We start from the raw sequence: 7507 nt of genomic DNA, 5'->3' as shown, positions 1-7507 counted from the left end.
CATACCTCAACGCTAGAAAGGAAAATGGCCAACTAGCATAGGCCACCCAAACCTAGACATGCCAAAGGAGTCTCAGTGAATGCAGGCATGCTTCTTTCTCAGCCCAGTCGGGAAACTTCTGAAATCTCATTACTAAATATGATGTTTGCTGTAGTTGTTTCATGGATGCCCTTATCATGTGAAGCCTTCTTTTTAGTTTTGTTTTGCTAAGGGTATTTAACTTTTTAGTCATGAATAAGGGAAGACTTCCAATTTATGGTTTTTGGGGATCTATTGAGATGATTATATAATTTTTTCACCTTAATCTGTTAATGGTGTGTATTGCATTGACAGAGTTTCTAGTGTTGATCCAGCCTTATATTACTGGGATAAATCCTACTTTGTCATTGTATATTTTTACTGCTAAATCCAGTTTTCTGCATTTTATTTAGGATTTTTTTGCATTCATGATTATAAGTAAGATTGGTCTGTAATTGTCTTTTCTCGTACTGTTCTGTCTAGTTTCCATATCAAAGTTCTGTTAGCTTCATAAAATTATGTGGGTAGCCAAACCTTTAAAATATAGACTCTGGAAAGGTTTGTACTAGAAGTGGAATGTTTGTTCCTTGAAGTTTCCAAAAACTTGCCAGTAAAACAGTCTGGGCCTTTTGCTTTTGGAGGGTAGTATTTTGATTCCTGATTCAACTTGTTGAGTTGAATCAAGTAGTTCATTTTAAATGTCCTTAAAAATAAAATATTTGTATATGAGGTTATAATTTTACCTATAGGCATGATTTTCCTGCATTCCACAAGCCTTGATATATATGACCTGTGTCATTCATAATTCTCACTGTGATTTTTCTTTTTAACTCATATAGTAGGCTGAATAATGCTTCCTCTACAAATATATATATATATATATATATACACACACATACATGCACACACATCTCTTTCTGTACATATCCTAATTCCTGGAATTTATGACATGGCAAAAAGGCAAATTCTCCCCTAGAGCCTCCAGAGGGAGCATTGCCCTGACATCTTGATTTCAGGCTGGTGATATCGATTTCAGACTTAAGAGAAAATATATTTCTGTTATGTTCAGCTACCAAGTTTGTGGTAATTTGTAATAGCAGCAATAGGAAACCAATACACCTATGAATTATTTGAAAGCACATTTCTAAGTTGCCTAATCTATGTTTAGCCTATTCTTATTCCATTTTTTGCTGATTTCTACTTTAATTGCTTTTATTTGGAAACCACTATTTGCAACACTTTGATTATTTGAAACTTGTAGACAATTTCTCTTTCATCTATACATAGTACATTTTTATAGTTTATATGTACTTGAAAATATATTCTTCATTTGGAGTTGTAGGAGTGTTTCTGTATTTATTAGAACAAAGTTTTTACTTTCCTGTTCATATTTTCTATATTCTTTCCAATTTAGTGTCTCCTCAACCAATTATTTCTGATGCATACTAAAATATCCCAATTGGTTTGTGGATTAGTCCATTTTTCCTTTTAATTACATCGGTTCTTGCTTTTTGTATTTCAGGTCTATGTTGTTAGATGCATACAATAACATAACTTTTATCTGTCCTCTCTCTGAGCCCGAGTCCCTAGTTCTATGTCAGTGATGTTTTGTGCTCCTGTCCCATGTCATGTCACCATGTCACCAAGTCAGTGGGTGAATTGACAGAAGTCCTATTCAAGATGCTGTGCCTTTAGCTTTTCCCTTCTAGTCTGATAGATTTGTAGCCTCAAGACCCACCCAGGCCCTAGCATCAAGCAGTGAACTGGCCTCTAATTCCTTTTTTTTTCTTTGCATGTAGTAATGTGACCCAAGCCAAACTCTTGGTCAATGCTGCCTTCTTCTATACCTCTGACCCTTTGTATTATTTTCCATTTGTGGCCTTTAGATGTATTTATGTGGTTTTAAGCCCCAACTATACCTTTTCTTTTCCAGTATACTTTCAGGTATTTGGAGGAGTGTCCAGAGCCGTCCTTCCTGGAAGTATTCCTATATTATTTAAACTAGTTTGAGTAGCGTGTTCTGTTATTTGCCACTCAATGACATGATATTATTCCCTCCATTTTACAGATTTAAAAACTGAGGCAGAAAAGCTAAATGACTATCCCAAAGCCACATAGCTCACAAGCAAAGAATCCAGAAAATTCATTTAAGTCACCTTGCTGCAAAGTCTAGGTTCTCTTTCTTTCACCATACTGCTTCCAAAAGAACATTTCTGGAGTCCTTTAACCACACTTGGACCAGCACAGCTGCATCCCATCCTCCACTTGCTGCTGCCTCTTGTGCTGTCGACACCCATGATCCTAGCTTGTTGCATTGATGGCAACCCCATAGCCAGGTTAAGCTGATACTGCCAGCTCTGGGGTTTTCTGATAATTCTTGCTCTTCTGACTTTGTCTGGATCACATGCTTCCTGTGTGCCTGCGATGGAGAGCACGCAGCCACACTGTGTTCACAGGCCACGCTCTACCAACCAATCATCCATAAAACAGACTCCAATAAGCATAGCAGGTCTCTTGAAAATGGGCTTCTCTGCAATGTCTGAATCTCTTCTTGCAAAAGCTTTTGAAGGACTCTCAAATATGACTACATACACCCTTCATCATCAGAGAAAATTAATACTCTCGCCTGCCTGGTTCCCCATCATTACTTTTCTCTCAGCCTCAACATTCAGCCAATTACAGCCATTTCAAAGGAATACATTTCCATTTTCTGATCCTTTTGTTTAATGTAACTGTCCCAAAATTTGGGCCAGGCAACATTCTTTCTTTTCCTTTCTTTTTTCTTCCCATTGACTTAGACAAGAAACTGCTGTGTATTATTTTCCCTCCTCTCTTAGTAAGATGATATTCACCACATTGGCCAAATGAGCAGAACTGGAAGTGCTCCATACCCCTAAGAAACCTTCCAGTTATCATAGCGTGCAGTCAGCAGATATGAATACAAATAAAGTTAAAATTAAATCTGCTCCAGGAATGTGCTTTCCAGGGTGTATAAATAGTTCTTTCAACAATGAACTCTTTTCTGACTTAAAAAATAGCACAGTAATATATTTTATAAAATTAGATTGATAGTGAACCTTAAGTATAGAATTGAAGGCGTATGTGATAATACCAGAATACTCAAGTAAGATTAGACCCATTTTGTTAATGAAATGATTGTATCATAGCAAGTTAAGAATGAAATTGGTTTCCCAAAGAGCCTTCCATGGAACACTTGTCTCATGAGATGGATGTTCTCTGAACTAACGTATATGGGATAGAAACAGACACCTCTAGTGCACAATTCCAGACTCTGTCAGCCTCAGCTGTCTCTTCAAGCCAGCAACTGTTGTGTGACTGCTTCTGTGCAGGCTTTGCCCAGCTTCCTGCAGGTGCTGATGTTATGCTTACACAGTGGGGATACCTGGGTCTGGAGGGTAAAGTCCTGCAGCGTGAACTTTAATTAATTATGGAGAGAATCAGTAGATAACTGCCACCCCTTCCTTTCTCTCGTAGAGAGCCGCACACCCATTTCATCCAGCTCTTGGAGATGTCTCCCCAGAGGTGCCTAGATCTAGGACACACTTAGCAATGGCTCTCCCTCTGTTCACCCAATCCCTGGCCTTCTCTCAGGCTCCCTGGACCACAGTAGCCAATGGAAAGCTTGCACTTAAGCCTTGTTTCAAGCCCTTTCTGGGAAACACAGCAAAACATATAGTTCCAAAACGTTCTCACTTGGGAAATACCATGCACCATATCCCATTTCTGAAAAGCCATGTTGCCTGTTAGCTTCTTAAAGGTTCTGAGGAATCTTGCACCTAAACAAAGAAAACAAAACAACACAAAAACCTTTGCTTACTATTTAACTTTGTTTACCAAAATTACCAAATTATCAAACTTATTTTACCATGAAACACAGTTGAAAAACAGCTCTTCAAATCTGGGTGTGTAAGAAACACACCTTGGCAAATGCAGATCTAGAGCTTGCTATATCCACATTGAGGATTTAGGTCTGTTTCTGAGAGTTTATTTATACGCGTGCTTGTAGTGGGTTGAATGACGACTCTCAGAAAGGTATTTCCATATCCTAATGCCTAGAACCTGTGAAGGTGACCTTACCTGGAAAAAGGATCTTTGCTGATGTTTTTAAGTTAAGGATCTTAAGAAGAGAAAATCATCTTGGGATAACTGCGGTAAGCCCTAGTTCCAAGGACAAGTGTCATTATCAGAGAAACAGGAGGCGATGACACGGGGTACAGAGAGAAAGGCCATGTGACCACACAGGCCTTGGATTGGATTGATGCAGCCACAAGCCAAGGAGTGGCTGGAACCTCCAACAGCGGCAAGGGGCAAGGAAATTTTCTTCCCTAGAGCCCTTGGAAGGTGTACATCCTGGCTGATATCCTGATTTTGGACTTCTGGCCTTTCCAATTGTGAGAAAATAAATTTCTGTTGTTTTAAGTCACTCAGTTTATGATACTTTCTCACGGTAGCCACAGGAAACCAACACAGGTGCCTTGTGCCCAGTGGAAGAGACATTTAGAAGGGAACTGCCTTGTCACTCAGACGACTGAATTTGGAGTTGTTCGAGTCCCAGAGTGCTCTCTTTAGGGGCTTGTTTTTGTGCAGACAGATTCTGAAGACAAGGTCTATTTCAGGGCAGGGCAGAATTGAGGAAAGGAAGCAGCTAAGAGGGATCCAGCACCTGAGAGACTCAGCTCTGCCTTGCCCAGCACCTGAGCACAGTGCACATCAGTCCATGGCCCTGGATCTGGGGTTTCCTCATTTGTGAAAGGTACTGTGTCATTACTAGCTTCCCCTCCAGCTCCAAAGTTCTGAGATGAGCTACAAGAATCCTTAAACAACAAGTTCTTCCCATGTGTTTTGTTTTATTTTATTTTATTTTATTTTATTTTAATTTATTTTGAGACGGAGTCTCACTCTGTCACCCAGGCTGGAGTGCAATGGCGCAATCTCAGCTCACTGCAACCGCTACCTCACGGTTCAAGCAATTCTCCTGCCTCAGCCTGCAGAGTAGCTAGGATAACAGCCATGCACCACCATGCCTGGCTTTTTTTTTTTTTTTTTTTTTTTTGTATTTTTAGTAGAGATGGGGTCTCACCATGTTGGCCAGGCTGGTCTCCAACTCCTGACCTCAAGTGATCCACCCGCCTCAGCCTCCCAAAGTGATGGTATTATAGATGTGAGCCACTGCGCCTGGCATGGGTATGGGAGGGAGGGGAAAAAAACGAGTGTCCTCTTGAATTATCAGGGACGTGATTAATACATGAAAGTTGATTCAAATTAAGGCCCATCCAATGTGAATGCCCAGACGAGGCCAGCTCCTCTTCTTTTCCACTTTGATTGAGTTAAATTTGGAATGACTATGGGGGCTACAGGTGCTTTTAAAAATTGGAGTAACAGTGGTTGAGTTGTCCTCAGTATAACTAGACCCTGCCATTAATTCCCTTCTAACACTTCACTTTATTAGCTATTTAAGAAGAAACACATGAGCAGCAGCCTCTATTGCAAACCCTTTTATAAATATAGATTTTCTGAACTTTCTGCAAAGATGTGACTTCTGTTATCTCACTTTTCTTGATGAGGTGTTTGAGGTGCCAGGAGCCCATGGGGAGATGGGACAGATAAAACTCTAATGCAAAGGCTCACTTACCATTAGTCTTCTTTTGGAAATACAGATGTCCCATTTTAGTGTTGCTTTTAAAACCTGTGACTGGCTAGGCATGGTGAATCATTCCTGTAATCAATCCCAGCACTTTGGGAGGCAGAAGTGGGAGGATCACTTGAGCCCAGGTGTTCAAGACCAGCCTGGGCAACATGGAAAGACCCCATCTCTACAAAAAATACAAAAATTAGCCTGGTGTGGTGCCACATGCCTGTAGTCCCAGGTACTTGGGATGCTGAGGTGGGAGGATCCACTTGAACCTGGGAGGTCGAGGTTCCAGGGATCGTACCACTGCATTCCAGCCTGGGCAATAGAGGAAGACTCTGTCTCAAATAAATAAACAAATATGAATAAAAATAAAACCTTTGACCTATGACTATTTTAGAAAAGTCAAATTAATTTTTTATAAGTTGAACTGTATTTACTCGAGCTGTTTACAATTTACAGATAGCAAAGAGTAAACCAGCGGGTAGTTATTTGTGGATGAGAATCTGTCTCCTTGGGGGCCCCTGCCCCTGTCTTAGAGCAGGGTGCACCTGCGTGCCCACCTAGCCTTTCTCTCTATTGCGAAGCTAAGCGGTGTTGGCCCTTCCTGCTCTGCCAACCTGCTGGCAGCCCTGTACAGGGTTCTGCAGGACGGCCTCCAGGCTATAGTAAGCAGCAGAGATTCTTGATAAAGGGCCAGATGGAAAACACAGTGACAGCTTTGGATTCCTTCCAGGACCTAGAAAGGCAGCACTACAGATACAATCACTTCTCCATGGGGACTTTAGAAAAGAAAAAATAGTTACTAACATCTCTAAAATCTTTCCACAGAGTCAGAAGTAAACAGACTTAGCAAGGAGCATATATTTCATGCGGACATCTTCACAGGGCATTCGTAGGATGTCAGAATCATGGCCTTGGTGGAATGAAGGAAACGCAGGACAGGAAACAAGGAGGCCTGAAGTGCAGCCCTGGCCGGCCCCTCCACGCTCCAGGCAGCACCGCAAGCAGGCCCCTCGCCACACGGAGCCCTCACTCTTCCTCTGCAGAAGGAGGGGAGGAGACCAGATTCTCGGGGTTACTGTGAGGACACATGCGATGGAAGGAAATATAGTTTGTCAAGATGGCATCTGTCATACATATGCAAAATGTCATTAGGGGCCGGGTGTGGTGGCTCATGCCTGTAATCCCAGCATTTTGGGAGGCTGAGGCGGGTGGATCACCTGAGGTCAGGAGTTTGAGACCAGCCTGGCCAACATGGTGAAACCCCATCTCTAATAAAAATACAAAAATTAGCCAGGCATGGCGGCATGCGTCTATAATCCCAGCTACTCGGAAGGCTGAGGCAGGAGAATCACTTGAACCTGGGGGCAGAGGTTGCAGTGAGCCGAGATCATGCCACTTCACTCCAGTCTGGGCAAAAGAGGGAGACTCTGTCTTAAAAAAAAAAAAAAAATTATCATTAGGGAAGATCCCAGAGAGCACTTTCCTGAGAGGGGCATGAGTTGTTCTTGGATGATTCTCTATGAAGAAGCAGGAGGGCACCCTACATGTCCAAATTTCCTTTTTTGAGAAAACAGGGTAATATTGAGATTCTTTACCTTATGAGGTAGCCAAACATTTACATGTACTGTGGCCAATCTGAGTATTCAGTGACTACAGATTGTTCTCAGAATAATTTGTGATTAAGGGACCTGTGGTGATCTCATGGGGTTACATCCAAGAGTTAGAGAGCTCCGCTTGGGTGACAGAACAAAAGAAAGGTAAAACCTAAAGACTCCCACTCATCAGAAGGTTATGAACCTACAGCTGCCAACACTCTCCTCCCTCCCCTTTATT

Source organism: Symphalangus syndactylus, chromosome 3 (assembly GCF_028878055.3).
Source record: "Symphalangus syndactylus isolate Jambi chromosome 3, NHGRI_mSymSyn1-v2.1_pri, whole genome shotgun sequence".
NCBI classification, from domain to species: Eukaryota; Metazoa; Chordata; class Mammalia; order Primates; family Hylobatidae; genus Symphalangus; species Symphalangus syndactylus.
This window is presented reverse-complemented; position numbering follows the sequence as displayed.